The following is an 18,491-nucleotide window of genomic DNA, read 5'->3' on the forward strand; positions in this document are numbered from 1 at the left end:
TGAGGCTGTGGAGCACCAGGAACTTTCACACACTGCTGGGAAGAGTATAGACCTCTTTGGTAAGCTGTCCTTACCTTTTAAGCTGAACATACACATTCCTATCACCTAGCAACGTTATTCCTTACGTTATAAAATAAAGTAAATCAATAAACTATAACATAAATCAAATAACTATAAAATCAATAGTTCTATATGTACAAATATGGAGAAAGAACAGCACTATTCATAATAGCAAAAAACAAACAAAAATACATATAAAGAACCTCGATAGAATGGATAAATTAGGACATATTCATATACGAAACTACAATAAAACATAATGAAAATGAATGAACTACAGCTCTTATGTAACACCATAGCTGAATCTCACAAACATAGTGATGACCAGAAAAAGCCAGAAATACACACACACAAAAATACTTACAGCATGTATCCATTGATCTGAAGTTCAAAAATGGGTAAAAACCTGCCATGGTCAGGATAGGAGTTACCTTTGGTTGAATAGTTAGCTGGACAGCATGAGGAGGCTTTCGGGGTGCTCATACCACCTGACATACTACGTGACAGATCGGTGTTTGGAGTTGTCTTTTCCTGTCTCCCAGGCTTGCACTTTCTTGTTTTGGGGAACTACCTGGTCTAACACTGTCTTGCACAGCACTGATTTATTCTAAGACTGTCTCTGAAAACATTTACCTTAAATTAATATAAAAATATAGGATAGATAATTCACAAGTACCCTTTTAATATACATATTTGCCAACTCTAAGCACTATTGGGTTCTTTCAGCCAATGAGGGTTTATTTACTTAATGTGAATTTGAAATGCTATGATATAAAATATAAAGTCTTACTTCATACAAATGGCAGTCAGACTTCTAAAATAGTTGGATGATCTCATGTTCTAGTATTTTCACTCTCATGGATTTTAATGAAGCAAGCTGCCCAGTTGGACAGATCTCCATGGCAAGGAGCTGAGGATAGCCCCTCAGCCAACAGTCAATAAGGAACTGAGAAACTCAGTCCAACTAAACCCCACCAACAACCTCACACATGAGCAGTTTTCCCCAGTCTTCTCTGGGAGGGACCCTAGCAGCCTCCTGAGACATCCTGAAGGAAAGGGCCCAGCTCAGCTGCGCCCAGATATCTGACCTGTAAGAACCTTCATGTAATAAATGTGTGTTGTTTTAAGCCACTACATTTTGGAGTGACCTGTTACACTGTAAGAGATAGCTAATATGATACATGATAGAAATAATAGAAAGTCTCCACCTTCTGCCTTCATGCTGCCCCAATCTTTCTTTTTATTTCAAAAATCATAATTCCAAAGCTAAAGGCTCCATGAATGTTGATCTGTTTATCCTTTTGCTTCTTGGTACTACATGGTGAACAATCTCACACTTGGAGGACTCTGCTTCCTTTTTTTTAATTCCAATTATATACTATGACCACAGTATTATATTAGTTTCAGGTGTATGATATAGTGATCAACAATTCTACAATTCTATACAATCAACAATTCCATGCTCATCACAAGTGCACTCCTTAATCCTCATCACCTATTTCCTCCATCCTCACACCTGCTTCCCCTCTAGTGACCATCACTTTGTTCACTATAGTTAAGAGTTTGTTTCTTCATTTGTCTCCTTTCTCTCTTTTTCCCCATTTGCTCTTTTGTTTGCTTTTTTAAATTCCACATATGACTGAAATCATATGGTATTTGACTTTCTCTGACTGACTGATTTATTTCACTTAGCCTTATGCTCTCTAGCTCCACCCACGTTGTTACAAATGGCAAGATTTCATTCATTTTTATGGCTAAGTTACCAATCAGTGGACACTTGGGCTGCTTCTATAGTTGTAAACAATATTACTATAAACATAGGAGTGCTTGTATCCTTTTGATTTAGTGTTTTTGTATTCTTTGGGTAAATACCCAGCAGTGTGATTCTTGGATGGTAGGTTAGTTCTATTTTTAACTTTTTGAAGAAACTTCATACTCTTTTCCAAGGTGGCTGCAGCAGTTTGCATTCCCACCCACAGTGCATGAGGACTCCCCCTTCTCTGCATCCTTGCCAACACCTATTGTTTCTTGTGTTGCTGATTTTAGCCATTCTGACAGGTGTAAGATAATATTATAGTTTTGAATTATTTCCCTGATAATAAGTGATGTTGAGCATCTTTTCATGTGTCTGTTGGCCATCTGTATGTCTTCTTCGGACAAATGTCTGTTTGTGTCTTCTGCCCATTTTTTAATTGGACTATTTGTTTTGGTGGGGTGTTGAGGTTAATAAGTTCTTGATGTATTTTGGATACTAACTCTTTATGAGATATGTCATTTGCAAATATCTTCTCCCATTGGGTAGATTGCCTTTTAGTTTTCTTTTTTTTTTTTTAATTTTTTTTTTTTTTTAATTTATGATAGTCACACAGAGAGAGGGAGAGGCAGAGACACAGGCAGAGGGAGAAGCAGGCTCCATGCACCGGGAGCCCAATGTGGGATTCGATCCCGGGTCTCCAGGATCGCGCCCTGGGCCAAAGGCAGGCGCCAAACCGCTGCGCCACCCAGGGATCCCCGCCTTTTAGTTTTCTTAATTGTTTTCTTCACTGTGCAGAAACTTTTTCTTTTGATGCAATTCCAATAGTTTATTTTTGCTTTTGTTTCCCTTCCCTCAGGGACCCTATCTAGAAAAAAGATGCTATAGTTGATGTCAGAGAAATTATCGCCTGTGTTTTCTTTTGGGATTATTATGACTTCAGGTCTCACATTTAGGTTTTTCATCCATTTTGAATTTATTTTGGGGTATGGTGTAAAACTGTGGTCCAGTTTCATTCTTTTGCATATAGTTGTCCAGTTTCCGAAACCAAGTGTTTCGGGAAACTTTTTCCATTGGGTATATTTTCCTGTTTTGTTAAAGATTAATTGACCATACAATTTTGGGTTGATTTCTGTTTTTTTTTTTCTCTTCTGTTCCATTGATCTATGTGTCTATTTTTGTTCCAGTACCAGACTGATTTCATTATTATGGCTTTGTGATATAATTCGAATTCCAGAATTGTGATGTCTCTAGCTTTGCTTTTCTTTTTCAAGATTGCTTTGGATATTCAAGGTATTTTGAGATTCCATACAAATTTTAGAATTGTTTGTCCTAGTTCTGTGAAAAGTATTGTTGGTATTTCAATAGGGATTGCATTAAATGAGTAGATCGCTTTGGGTAATATGGACATTTTAACAATATTTGTTCTTCCAATCCATGAGTATGGAATGTCTTTCCATATCTTTGTGGCATCTTCAATTTCTTTCATCAGAGCTTTATAGTTTTCAGAGTACAGGTCTTTCACTGTCTTGGTTAAGTTTATTCCTAAGTATATTAATATGTTTCTTGATTCAGTTTTGGTATATTTCTTGATTCCGTTTTTTTTTTTTTTAAGCTTTTATTTATTTATTCATGAGGGACACAGAGGGAGAGGCAGAGACATAGGCAGGGGGAGAAACAGGCTCCCTGCAGGGAGCCCGACATGGGACTCAATCTCAATCTCACCTTGGGATCACATTCTAAGCTGAAGATAGACGCTCAACCACTGAGATACAGAGGCATCCTGGTAGGTAATACATTTCTAGGAATTTATCCATTTCTTCTAGGTTGTCTAATTTGTTGGCATGTAGTTTTTCATAATATTTTCTTGCAACTGTCTGTACTTCTCTGATGTTGGTTATTTGTCCTCTCTCATTTGTGATTTTATTTATTTGAGTCCTTCCTCTTTTTTTCTTGAAAAGAGAACTCTGATCTTAAATGCATCAGAACTTCTATGGTTTATTCAAAAACTCTTGTGCTGCTAGTGTTTTCTGTTATTATAACTTATAACTGGAGTATCTTTCTTCTTTGCTTTCCATGAGTTTCTGAAAGGCTGTGTTGAGTATTTACTGATTCCCTTGGGATCCTGGAGAAGAGTGTATCATCCATAAACACTAAGGTGAGGAATTCAGCCTGGGAAAAATTTTAACACCACAAAACTGTAAAGAGTACATGGGTGACCCAGGTGTGAGAAACGAAAAAAAAAAATGAACATTTTGAAAAAGAAAATGGGTAAGGACTGTTGATGCTGCAGAAGAGGCTGTGAACTATGGACGCAGAGATGGCTGAGTCAAACCTGAGTCACGTTTCCTTCATATAGCAATGAGCAAATGTTCAACCCAGCTATACTTGTCTTTAAATAAAAATATATGTTCTATCTGGATTGCTCTTTTTACTCTTTTATAATACTCAAGAAAAAGTCCTGAATTTTAAAAAAATCAGCGTATAAGATAGACAGTAGGTTTGAAGCATTGTTTTTACCTAATGATCATCCTTTCTTCTGCTTGATGTGTTTGTGTGTGTGTATGTGTGTGTGTGTGTGTGTGTGTGTGTTCTTAAAGACTGTATTTATTTATTTGAGAGAGAGAGAACAAATTGGGAGAGGGGCAGGAGGGCAGAGAGAAGTAGACTCCCCACTGGGCAGGGAACCTGACGCAAGGCTCAATCCCAGGACTCATCCCAGGATCATGACTTGAGCCAAAGGCAGATGCTTAACTGACTGAGCCACCCATGTGCCCCTTGCCTGATGTTATGTTTTTAAGTAGATGAATTGAGTGGCTACACAGTGGCACTCACATAGACATGATTGTACTTAAATATAAACTTGAATTGACATTTTTAAAAATGAAGATGCAAACAGCTCCATGATTCTAGTTTGTAAATCTGGAATATCAGTGTCTCATTCCCAGGACATTAACAAAAAAAAAAAAAGCTTTCTGGGTAAGCTATAGGTACAGACTAAGAGTCTCCAGAAGAATCAGTAGCTATGTCACAACATCATCTGCCTTCCCTTCCATCTTTAGTAGGAGGTAGAGTGCTGAGCCACCTGCTGAACTGCACGTCAGATGGAACCCTGACCCACCTTCAGTGGTGACTCCAGCACTCAGCACATAGGAGGTTCATAGTGGCACCTAATAAGCAGTTGAAAGAAAGAAAGAAAAAGAAAGAAAGAAAGAAAGGGAGGGAGGGAGAGAGGGAGGGAGGGAGGGAAGAAGGAAGGAAGGAAGAAGAAAGAAAGAAAGAAAAAAGAAAGAAGTGGTTTTGTTGCTTTTGAGAGCATTTTTTTACATGCATATTAAAGGGACATGCCTCTATATGTGATTTGTTCATAAACGAAGCTGCCTTTGAAGCTATGATATTTTGTGGCTATCCATCTAAATTCATTTTCAAGGGATCCCTGGGTGGCGCAGCGGTTTGGCGCCTGCCTTTGGCCCAGGGCGCGATCCTGGAGACCCGGGATCGAATCCCACGTCGGGCTCCCGGTGCATGGAGCCTGCTTCTCCCTCTGCCTGTGTCTCTGCCTCTCTCTCTCTCTCTCTCTCTCTCTCTGTGACTATCATAAATAAATTTTAAAAAATTTAAAAAAATAAAACTTGAGGAGCGATTTAAAGCATTTAAAAAAAAAATAAAATAAAATAAAAAAATAAAAAAAATAAATAAATTCATTTTCAAGATTCTATGCCTTCCTGATCAGCTAAGGTTGGGAAACCCCGAGCAGTGGTACTCATCAGGCCTTGTTAAACATCAGGACTCAGTCTTCCAGATGGTCACTCTTTTCTCTGCTGGCATACCGGTGGTCTCCACAATAACACATACTGTCTGCAGAATTTTCTGGTTCTGCTGGCTTGGCCTCAGTGAGTGTTGTTGAAATTACTTGGAATTGGGACCTAGAAAGACCAGCTGGCTGCTATAACTGGGTTGTCACCAAGGTTCAGATCCAATCTGTCAGGACACCCAGAAGTGACTGGGTTTGAGGATTCACCCAGAATAACCAACTCAAGCAACTAATGTATAATAAGCCAGAGAACTAATTTACAATGAGAAATCCAACTTCCAGCACCAGCCTGTGTGTATTCTTTCCTCAGAGGGAAGGCTATCTAGAGAGCCTCCTATAATCATAAGCTTGCTTGGTGAGTGTGGAAATCCAAGTGAAGCAACATATGTGGACATAGGGAGGGACACACTTGCCAAGGAATCAGAGCAATCCTGCTAGCTCACTGAGCATTACCCACCACTCCTAAATAGTGGGGTAAACACACTGACAGGATTTTGCATGCTGGGCTTCTCTTTTCATGTCTACTGCCTTCCTTCAGGTTGGACTGCTTTACTTTAAGAATTGAGCAAGGCTGCCTTCTGAACTCGAGGCAGTATCAGCGTCCAGGGAAAATAATCCTTATCCATCCCTACCCCATGCACACATACACTCAGATGCGCACCTCCTCCATCCATCCTACATTGTACTTCCTGCCACAGTGATGGACACCACCATTCAAACCTAATAATCAGGGCAGCCCCGGTGGCCAGCGGTTTAGCACCGCCTGCAGCCCAGGGCGTGATCCTGGAGACCCCGGATCGAGTCCCATGTCAGGCTCTCTGTGTGGTGCCTGCTTCTTCCTCTGCCTGTGTCTCTGCCTCTATCTCTCTCTCTGTCTCTATGAATAAATAAAATAAAATCTTTAAAAAAAAATAAAAACAAACCTAATAATCATCTGTACCCAAAACCTGTGAGTTACTATTGTCCCCCATTCCTACCTCCCATCTGTTAGAAAACCAGCAATTTTAACTTCTCCCTCTACATTGTTTCCAATCTGCTTTTCCTCTATATCATCAGCACCCCGGTAGCAATCTTCCTTGCCCATCATCTTCTCTCTGGTGGAGGAAACAATATTGTTACCTCCAGTATTACCTGCAACCAGCCACAGCCAGATGGGACACACTTCCCAATGTGCTCACTTGACCACAGACTGACTACTCTTAAGATATTTTGCTGGTGTACCAATTTTGTGGATAGTCTTGTTTCCTTAGCCTGCTATATGAAGAGCTAAGATACGACCCCTGCCCCTCTTACATTTGTCCCTGCTTTTCCCCATCACCCTCTCACATCCCAGCTCCTGGTCAGTCTGGATTTGTCTCTTTCTGATACTTTCAGGCTATTTCCTAGGCTGAAATTCCCATTTTCCTGTGTCTTCTCCTACTTGCCTTTTTAACTTGTCCCCCACATACCCTCTGCTCTTCCCTCACCTCTGGCAGGGTGAGCATGGTGCTCACTTGTCATGCTCCTTGGACACCCATCACAGCCTACATCTCCTCGGGTCCCAATAGCAGCATGGGCAGTTTCTCAAGAACAAAGCACACTATGGGGCTTTGAGAGTCATGCTGTCATATTATCCCTCCTTGCCCAGGGCTCAATAAAGATTCATGGAGAAATTTGATAAATAAACAAGTTGTTTACAGTGGAAGGTATTCCAAAACTATGGTATCAGAAAACTAAGGATTTGAAATTGGTTTGGGACTTCTTAGCTGTGTGATTATGGGCATCTTAATATCTCTGAATCTCCATTTCCTCATCTGAAACAAAGGCAACATAAGAGATAGCTCTCAGAGTGATTGTGAGCATTTGTGCTGGGTTTGAGGCTCATCAGGCAGTATTGGGTTTATTTTAAGTTGAATTTTGTCCAAAATTAGTCTGTGCTCCTGAATGTTCTTAGGGCACAGCCATACTTTCCTGAAACCACACCTGAGTCACCATCATGGAGTGTTTTTCCTTGTCTCTTTCACTATTATTCATAAACAACCTCTTGAGTCATTTCTACAGACAGATAGCTACACATTCTGTGATTGGCTTTACTAGCTTCTCTTTCGACAGATAACTTATTCCCAAGTAATTGCTAGTCACTTCGCTTTAGCCTCCAATTTATTAACTAAAAGTATGTCTTTCATCTCAGAGATTCATTCAATGTTGAATGTCATTTTAACAAATACACATGAAAGCACCTTAGTCTCAGCCCCTGTAGCAAGTGCTGTGGACAGGCCTCCTCTGCCCTTCAGAGCCACTGTCATTGATAAGAGTCCTGGTCTCATTGGTCACTTCAAACCTACATCCCAAGTGCTTGCAATGTGGGAGTATCATCGCAGGTCCTGTCCTCTTTCCCTCAGGAGGGTGATTGGCCACTCCAGAGAATTTTATGTAAATACCATCTTATTTTCTATCCTGTTTCCCTCAGCTTTTTACCCTCCTTCTTCTTCCTTTCCTCTGCAAATGGAGTGTATGCGGAACAAGCGGCAAGAAAATCCTTTCTGGAAGAGCCTTTTTTCACCCTCCTTCCCTTCCCTCTAACTCTTGTCCTACTCCAGTAAGTCTCAGGAAAACCAGGAATTCCACATTTCAAAGGCCACTTAAATTGGGCCAAGTAAATGTTGGACCCAGTTGACCAGTGCTCACAAGCAGCATAATCTAGAAGAATTGTACTCCAGAATATTGACCTAGAACAAGGTCTCCTCTGGAAAGAGATGAGTATGGAGACACACTGTTTCCTCTTTCCCAAATATTCTCTCTACTTCTTGTGATGCACACCCCAAGGCCTGGTTGAGTATGAAGACTAAGGATGGGATATGGTTTAGCACAGAGGATGTTGAGATATATAAGATGCTCTGGAACCAGGGATTCTTTTCCTGTGTGAAAGAGGCTCACTGGAAGATTGTGGAGGGACACTTTGAGTATGCAAATGGTTTCAAAATAGGGAAGGGAAAAACAAAGCAATTTCATCATATCTAATTTCTAATACCTAAGTTATTTTTGAAAGATTTTACTTATTTATTTTATTTATTTATTTATTTATTTAGAGAGAGAGAGAGAGAGAGAGAGAGCAAGAGAGAGAGGACAAGCAACAGGGAGGGACAGAAGGAAAAGGAGAAGCAGACTCCCTGCTGAGCACGGGGCCCACACATAACTCGATCCCAGGACCCAAGGAACATGACCTGAGCTGAAGGCATAAACTTAACTGAGTGAGCCACCCAGATGCCTCTAATACCTATTTTATAATTGGTTTTTTTTTCACACACTAAAATATATTATTCAATAATCACATGCTTTTCTTATATATTTGAAATATTTCACTATGACAGAGCTTTATACAAATGCTGAGGCATTATACATAATCTAATATGATTTTGAAATGCTATATTTTCCCCGTACTTTGGCTTTTAAAGAAAGCTATGTTTTTTACAGTGTGACAAGCCATAACACTATTTTTGTGTCCATGCAGGAACTGGTCCAGTTTCTCACACTTTATTTTAATGGCCTACTATATAATATCTGCTAAAATCTATTACTGGATATATTCTGATGTCAATTTTTTTAGAAATGTGTTTCAAGAAAAAAATTTCTCTTTGCTTCTCAGAGAGGGAACAGATTTCCTTATCATGGTAATGCTTCTATAACAAAAGTACCTGGACATCTAGCTCTTTCCTTGGAGCAGATCCCATTGGAAACAATTTTCCCAAAGAAAGGACACAGGAATTAAAGTAACCTGAACTCACATAACAGAAAAACTCAGGCTTTTACTTAGTATAAATTTATTTCTTAACCAACAACAATCCAGCCTCTTCCAGATCCTTGGAATCCTCTCCTTTGTCATGATAGACAGAAAAAGAGAAGCTCACCCTCAGGGGAGGTGGGCCAGACTCAGTGGTGTGGCCTCTCCTACCTTAGAAGTCCAGGAGGGGAGGAAGTGGTTTTTGGTGGAGGCTGTTTCAGTGCACAACAGGAATGGCTAATATGCACCAATAAATTAGAAGGGGTGAACTAGATTCATAAGGGGAAAATAGCCTTGCCCCCACTGCCACAAAATGTCCAAGCTATCTGTTGGTTGGATTACAACTCCATGGAAGGATAAAAATTGTAATGGGTTGATGGATCACGTGTACTTCTAAAAATTATGGTAAAAAATATATAAAACATGAAACTTGCCATTTTAACCTTTTTAGATATACAGTTCAGTGGGATCAAGTACATTTGCATTTTTGTGCAGCTATAGCCACCATTCATCTCCAGAACTCTTCTATCATGCCAAACTGAAACTTTCAAACCATTAAATAATAGCTCCCCATTCATCCCACCCCATAGCCGCTTCTGTTCTACTTTCTCTTTCTATGAATTTGACTATTCTAGGTAGCTTACATAGGTGAAATCATGTATCTTTGTCTTTTTATGTCTGGCTTCCTTCACATTCATTTTTAAGTAATCCCTTGCTAACTGATGTCTCCTTCCCAAGGGCAGTCAAACTTGAGGTTAAGGGCATAGTCCCTGGGACTGCCAAGTCTGTCCAGGACTTCTGGCCTCACTGCTAGGACTTAGGGGCCTCTGTGAACTGAATTGTGCCTCCCTCCAAGTTCGTATATTGAAACCCTCATCATGTGACTGTATTGGAAATAGGGCTTTTAAGGTTAAATGAGGTCATGAGAGTGATACCTTGATCTGATAAAACTGGTATCCGTATAAAAGAGAGAGAGAAGCCAGAGGTATCTCTCTCCACCATGTGAGCACAGAGAGAAGGTGGCTTTCTGTAAGCCAAGAGCTCTCACCAAGAACTAAGCTTTCACCAGCTTCCAAAACAAGGAGAAAATAAATTTCTGTTGTTTAAGCCACCCAGTCTATAGTATTTTATTATGGCAACTCAAGAGAACTAAGACAGTGTTAATTATACATTAGAGAGAAGAGTCCACACAAGACCATCCTCATTTCTTATATTAACTGCAAGTTTAGGAGGTTTCAAAAATTACCTACAATAATTAGCTGGAAGGACTCATAAAACTCACCAAAAGCTATTATATTCACATGGTTTATTACTGGGAAAAAATGAATTAAAATCAACCAAAGGAAGAGACATATGGCAGAATCTGGAAGGATTCTAGACATAATGTTTCCATGTTCTCAGGACATGTTACCCTCCAAGCATTGATGTGTGGCAATATGTATGGAGTGCTGCTGTCAAGGGACACTCACTTGAACTTCAGTGAAGAGATTTTATTGGGGTTTTATTATGTCGGCATGACTGACTTATTGATTTCTTAAGTGTTTGAATTTAGCTTCTGGGTAAACTGACACCATGTGACCCACTCCCAGCCCCCAAATCAAACATTCACTCATTGTGGCATGGCCAGTTTCTATCCTAAAATGTCAGTGTGACCAACCGCTGTCTCAAAGACTCTTGTCATGTATGACTTAGATGAAAAAACTTAAAAATTAAATTTTTTTTTAAAAAAAAGCATGACTTAGGTGGCATCCCAGAAGCCAAGGGTCAAAGCTAAATCTCTCATTGGCCAAAGCCAAATTCTTTATGACATACTCCCATTGAAGGAATCAATGTTAAACTCATTTCAGTACATGTATGCACACACTAACACCTGATACAAAACCTAAGTATCTCTTTCCAGTTGCATACAGCTACGTTTGTACAACAAAGATCCTTTCTTTTCTCTAAGTAGTAAGAGGCTTTAGTAGAGCATGGAGTGAGGGACAGAGAATTGAAGGTCATAGGAGGAAGATACCTCAGTGCCTCTTGTGCTAGAGATGCTGAAGCCTAAGAATTTGTTTCAAAATTCGTCTTCAATCCATCATAAGTTTTTTTTTTTAATTAATTTATTTATTTATGATAGTCACACACACAGAGAGAGAGAGAGGCAGAGACACAGGCAGAGGGAGAAGGAGGCTCCATGCACCGGGAGCCCGACGTGGGTCTCGATCCCTGGTCTCCAGGATCGCTCCCTGGGCCAAAGGCAGGCGCCAAACTGCTGCGCCACCCAGGGATCCCCCATCATCAGTTTTAACAATTCATTCTGTAAGTTATCACTAAATTTAAATTATGTTTCAATGAAAGAAATGGATTCTATATTACTCAGCTATCATAAAGGATTAATACTTACCATTTACATTGATATGGATGGAACTGGAAGGTATTATGCTGAGTGAAATAAGTCAATCAGACAAAGACAATTATATGGTTTCACTCATATGTGGAATATAAGAAATGGTACAGGGATATAAAGGAGGGAAAACTGGTGGAAGTCATCAGAAAGGGAGAAAAACAATGAGAGACTCATAACTATAGGAAACAAACAGGGTTGATGGAGGGGTGGGGGAATGGGGTAATTTGGTGATGGACATTAAGGAGGGCACGTGATGTGATGAGCACTGAGCGTTATATGCAATTGGTAAATCATTGCACACTACATCTGAAACTAAGTATGTACTTTGTTGTTGGTTAATTGAATTTAAATAAAATTTTTTAAATTAAAAATAGTAAAAAAGAGAAAGAAGAAAGAAAAAAAAGAAATAGATTCTACATTTCATGAACCTTATAGCTGGCAAATTAATTCTCAAGACCACACATTGTAACATGGTTCTGTTGCCCATATCTAGAACATAGTTTGCATCCCATGTGATTTACCTCTTGAGTTCCATATCCCCAAAGTGCTCTTCATTTGTTCAACTAGATGAGTCCTGTGATCACATACTTCAATGTAAATTGAAGCAAATTCCTACAAAAGTTACTGAATGAGTACTCTCAATTTCTTCACAAATCCTATTGCAGACTACAGCTTCACCCTCACTGCTTCAGCCAGACAACTCTTGCCAAGGCCTCCAGTGACTTGCACATTGTGAGAGTCAATGTGCCATTTTCAGACACATCTCGCATGACCTTGAAGCAGCATTGGCTCCTGTCCACCACTTGCTCCTTCTTGGAAACACCGCCACCAATAGGCTTCTGGATACTTCCCTCATTTGGTTTTCCTCTTTCTCAAATTCCTTTACCAATGCCTTCTCTTCTCATCAATCTCTTCATTTCAGAAGGCTCCAGAGTGTAGATATTGATCTCTTTTCTCTCTATATTCACTTTTCTAAAGTATGCATGAATATGCAGCTGATAACAAACACATATCTTCTGACCAGATATTCCCATTGAACTATACACCTGCTTATGCAGCACACACACTCACATGTCTGATAGATAATCTAAGGATAGGAATTCTAAAGTAAATTCTGATCTCCTTCCAAAGTCCTCTGGATCACTTTCCATTACTCCCAACTGGTTCAAATCATCATCAACTGCACCAAGGCTTCTGAAATATCCCTCGAATGATCTCTTTGCCTCTATTTCTTGCCATTATAGAGTTTGTTTTCAAAACAATGGTCAAAGTAATCCTTTTAAAACATTGCTTGAACATGACAATTCTACTCAGTTCTTCAATGGCACCCTATCTGAGTTTTTTAGATTTTTGTTTCTCAGAGCATCTCTAAAAGGATTATACATAGATTCTCACAGTATAATTCAAACATTGTTGCATCCTTCATTGGCTTTTCTCCCTTTCTTGTCTCATTTTCGCTACTCCCTCTCTTGTATTTCCTGGGATCATCTCTAAAATAAACCACCTGTATCCAAACAAAACCACCAAAAAATAAATTCCAAAATCAAACACACTTTAGAGATCTTATCCAGTATCAAGCTTTACTAATAATTTCAAAGACACAGGCAAAGAAAGGAAAGGTCTGGGATACCATGTGGCTCACAGCTCCTTCTTTCCCACATCAGAAACATGCTCTCTGGCCCAGAGTGAAAGTAAGGTTCTTAGGTCACCTCACAGAATAGGAAGAGTTTATGTAGTGAAATTTCTCTCTATTTTAGTCTTAGATCATTATAGGGTTTATATTTTCCAGAGAGCCATGCTTCATAAATCCATAGATTCTTAGTCTTTAACCATAAGCAACCCCAAACCAGGGAGGATAACCTGCTATGAGCCTTCCATAATAGATGCTTCTCTTAACAAATATCATGAGTTTACAAACCAGGAAATCCAGTTATCAGCATGGCTGTCTACCAGGACACTAAATTGGTGACCTGTCTTCTTTCTTTCCCTGGGAGCATTCCTCACCTCCACTCCAGTAATCAGAACAGGCCAATAAGGTAAAAGCCACCTGCTCCTCCCAATCATCTCCCTTGGAGTAAAGGTCAAATGGCCTTACCCTTCTCTTAACTCTGTTCATTTCATGGCCCCTACTGGGCTTGTTGATGTTTCTCAGAGGTCAAGCGTATTCCTACCTCAGGACTTTTCCATTTGTTCTTCCCTCTGAACTCCTTCTCCCATCCCCCTATTTGGAAAAACAATGCCCCATTCTTCATACTCAACCTCCCTTTCCTATTGTATTCTTCACCACAGTATGTACCATCATCTGATTTACTTGATTAATTTCTTTTTTAATTTTGAAATCAAGAGTACAGATGGGTTGGGAGGGGCAGAGGCAGAGAGAGAGAGAGAATTTCAAGCAGGCTCCAAGCCCAGCCTGGAGCCCAATTAGGAGCTCCATCTCATGACCCTGAGATCATGACCTGAGCCAAAATCAAGAGTCAGATGCTTAACCAACTAAGCCACTCAAGTGCCCCTACTTGATTAATTTTTAAATTATCTGTCTTCCTCTCTAGAATGTGAGGGTCATGAAGGCACTAAATTTTACTGATCTAGTTATCATGTACCACAAGAGCTTGGAAGAGCGCTTGATGAATAAACATTTGAACAATGCTGAAAATCTGCAGATCCTTAGGACACCTGAATTGCTCAGTTGGTTAAGCATTTGCCTTCAGCGCAGGTCATGATCCCAGGGTCCTGGAATGGATCCCACATCAGGCTCCCTGCTAACCAGGGAGTCTGCTTCTCTCTCCCTCTGCCACTTCTACTTGTGCTCTCTCTGTGTATCAAATAAATAAATAAAATATTTAAAATAAATCTACTGGTCCTCAAGGTCATTGTGCCTCTTCTGCCCCTAGCCAGACCCTAGAAAGACTTAGCTGTGTGTTAAATCTGGGCCAGATAGAGATGGGAAGCAGAAGTTTCAGCCTCATGTCTCTATAATTGACTATGACTTTGCCCTCAATTCACTTTGTCTCTCCACTAGTATCCCAAAGCATTACAGAGAAGATTTGAAAAGGCTAATTTGGATGAATTTTTGTGTACCTTTAATCCATTCATGCTAGGCCTCAAAAGCTGATTCACTTCCACTGTACCCAAGGAACTTGAGTACCAATGTTATATTGGACAAGTCATGTGGTAAGATGATTGTAAAACCTATGTCACAGGGATTTATGGATGGACCATTTGACATTATTGTTCCTTCTGTCATGACTGGTTTGTGCCACATGAGATCTTATCATTCAAATGGCAAAAACAATGCCTTGTTTCTTAGTTCTATCTCATGCAGTTTGCCTCGTGGCTCTGTAGCAAATTCCAAATATTGGTATAAGAACTTAAGGATGGAGAACCACAGTGTTTGCCAGAGGTACAGGAGGTCACTGTGAACATACCTACATGTCCTCTGGCTCCTTCTACCTTCCTTCTGGACCATCTAAAGGACTGTGAGCCAGTAATGTGTCCTCTGTCCCTGTATGTGAGTATGCTCATCCAACCAAACACAGCTACGACAATGAATTCCAAGACAGAAGATAGTCTAGGTGGTAGGACAAGGACATCAGTGATCATCCTTGGCTTTTCCTCTATACTAGCTAATTTCATAGCTGGGTCACAGAGGCTGTGGTTTTGCTTAATCCATATGATCTTTCTGTAAGAAAGCAGTAAAGCTGGAACTAGAGCAACCAAACCAGGTACAGCTGTGATTATCTCAGGTAGTCCTCCTGCTCCCCAGCCCTAGGAGCTAAGGCACCTTTCACCTCCCAGAAGGGCCGTAGGTCTTGCCTCAGCCCCTTGCAAGGAGAATATTCAGGATCCAAGAGTAATGGGGTGACACAGGTATGTCTTCCCTAGAAATGAACATTTCCAAGACTCTGAATTATTCCTACTCCTCAATTTCTAAATAATCATTTCTTCACTTGTGAAGTTGACTTATAGGGTATGTTAGAGAAGAAAAACTCCACTCATCTTAGGCCATGTGAAGGTCATGGACCAATTATTAAAAACCAACATTCACAGATCCTGAGAACATAAAATAACTCATAGCTAGCCCATGTGAAACCCAGATACTGTACATGCACTTTACATGAATCATCTCATTTAATTTTTATGACAACTCTGTCAGATGAATATTGTCATCATTATTATATGATGAGGAAGTTAGATAAACTTTCCTGGTCACTCAGCTATGTTGTGGTGGAATCAGCACTAAAATTCTGCTCTTTCTGACATCAAACTTCTGGCTTCTTATATACTCTGTGCATGTTCCATATTGTATTGGTGCTTGGTCAGGATAGTGATAGCAGGGAATAAAAACTAAAATGTAGTCTCTGTTCTCTTGGACTGATAATCTAGCAAGAGAGACCTACACAGATACCAGTAAATATAATAAAAGGTGTCCATAAACATAAACTCCCCAAGTGTCTACCTGAACATTAGCCTTGGAATACTGCAGTGATTCAACTATAGCCCATTACTATCATACACAAAAATAAACTCAAAATGGATTAAAGACCTAAATGTGAGGCCTGAAACCATAAAAATCCTAGAAGAGAGCTCAGACGTAACTTTTCTAACATCAGCCATAGCAACATTTTTCTAGATATGTCTCCTAAGGCAAGGGAAATAAAAGCAGAAATAAACCATTGGGAGTGCATCAAAATAAAAAGCTTTTGCACAGCAAAGGAAACCATGAACAAAACAAAAAGACAACCTACTGAATGGGAGAAGATACTTGCAAATGATATATCCCATAAATGTTATTTGTTAATATCAAAAATATATAAAGAGCTCATACAACTCAACACCAAAACCCCCTAAGCAATCTGATTTAAAAATGAGAAGAAAACCTAAGTAGACATTTTTCCAACAAAGACATACGGATGGCCAACGGACACATGAAAAGATGCTCAACAACACTCAGCATCAGGGAAATGCAAATCAAAACTACAATGAGATATCACTTCATGCCTGTCAGAATTCTAGATTCAATAAACACAAGAAACAAGTGTTGGTGAGGATGTGAAGAAAAAGGAACCCTCGTGCACTGTTGGTGGGAATGCAAACTGGTGCCAACACTGTGGAGAACAGTATGGAGGTTCTCCAAAAATTAAGAACAGAAATACTATCTGATAATAATTCCACCCTTGGGTATGTACCCAGGGAGAACAAAACACTAACTCAAAAAGATATATGCACTCCTATATTTACTGCACATTATTTACAATAGCTAAGATATAGAAGCAACCCAAATTTCCATCAACCGATGAATGGGCAGGGAAAATATAGTTTGCTTGTTTGTTTGTTTGTTTATAGTGGACTATTGCACAGCCATAAAAAGGATGAATTCATGCCATTTGAGATGACATGGATGGAACTAGAGTATATTATGCAACATGAAATAAATCAGACTGAGAAAGACAAATACTATATGATTCCACTCAGAAATGGAATCTAAAAAACAAACAAACAAACAAACAAAAAGCACAATCAGATCTATAAATACAGAAAACAAACTAATGGTTGCCAGAGGGAAAGAAGGTGAGAGATTGGGCAAAATGGATGAAGGGAAGAGGGAGATACAGGCCTCCAGTCATGGAATGAGTAAGTAACAGGAACAAAAATCAAAGCATAAGGAACAGCCAGTGATATTATAATAAGGATGTCATGGGACAGATGGTCACTACACCTGTAGTGAACATGACATAATGTATACAGTTGTCAAGTCACTAGCTTGTACAGCTGAAACTAATGTAACATTGTATGTTGACTACGCTCAAAAAAATAAAAAACAAAAATCAAAAGACAACAAAAAATCCTACAGCCCATTACTCAGGGTCAGTCTGGTGAAATGAAAACAAGAGTCAGAAGACCACATTGCTAATTACCTTGGCTAGGATGGGAGAGGAAGTAGGTAAGAAGAGAGAGAGCTTCAGGTAGCAGAGAAGAAATGGTGTTTAAATGAACCTTTGCAAGATGTTGACAAATGAGATGGAGAAGGGTGTTCTGACCCAGAATAAACTTCAGAACAATGTAAATGAGGCAGGGATGAGCAGTGACCCTAGAAGATTAGTAATAGCCCCATTATATAGGGAGTAGTTGGAGGCAATGGGATGTTTACCTCAAGGTGAAAAAACCTAGAGGGATCTGATAAATGTCTAAATGTTTATAGATCTTTTTGGTGCAAGAGATTCAACCTTCAGTTCTTTGGAACTGGAATTAATGGAGAGGAGCGACAGATAGGTCTTAAGCTGAATAGAAAGAAGAATTGCCCAAGGAAATTCAGAATTTAAAAGGCTCCATCGTAAGAAATTTTCAATTATTGGCTGGACACAAACATGATAGGTAACTGATAGAAACCTTGTCATAGAAGATTCTTGTTACTCATTGTGTAGGGTATAGACTTGGAAACTTGGGAGAAATACAGAAACTTAGCACTCAGGTTACTGAATCAGAATCTGCATTTAAACAACATCCCCAGGTGATTTGTATACTTGTTACAGTTTGAGAAGCATTTCTGTAAAGGGATGGTCTTTTGGAGTTCCCAGACCTAGGATTTTATGTGTGGTGGGAATTGAAACTAGAAAAGAAGATTGAAATTAAATCAGAAGAATCTTGGATTTAATTCTAAGGAGTAAGGACTATTTTGGGCATCAAGGGAGAGAAACTTCAACTTCTTTTT

At 39.5% G+C, this 18,491-nt stretch overlaps 1 protein-coding gene across 4 annotated transcripts in view; it reads right to left on the bottom strand.

Annotated features, from left to right (window-relative positions):
- Positions 1 to 18,491, bottom strand: part of BECN2 (beclin 2) — a 156,975-nt gene that overhangs the window by 62,757 nt on the left and 75,727 nt on the right. The gene's annotated exons all lie outside the window — the stretch shown is intronic.

The sequence above is a fragment of the Canis aureus genome, chromosome 6 (assembly GCF_053574225.1).
Source record: "Canis aureus isolate CA01 chromosome 6, VMU_Caureus_v.1.0, whole genome shotgun sequence".
Classification (NCBI taxonomy): Eukaryota; Metazoa; Chordata; class Mammalia; order Carnivora; family Canidae; genus Canis; species Canis aureus.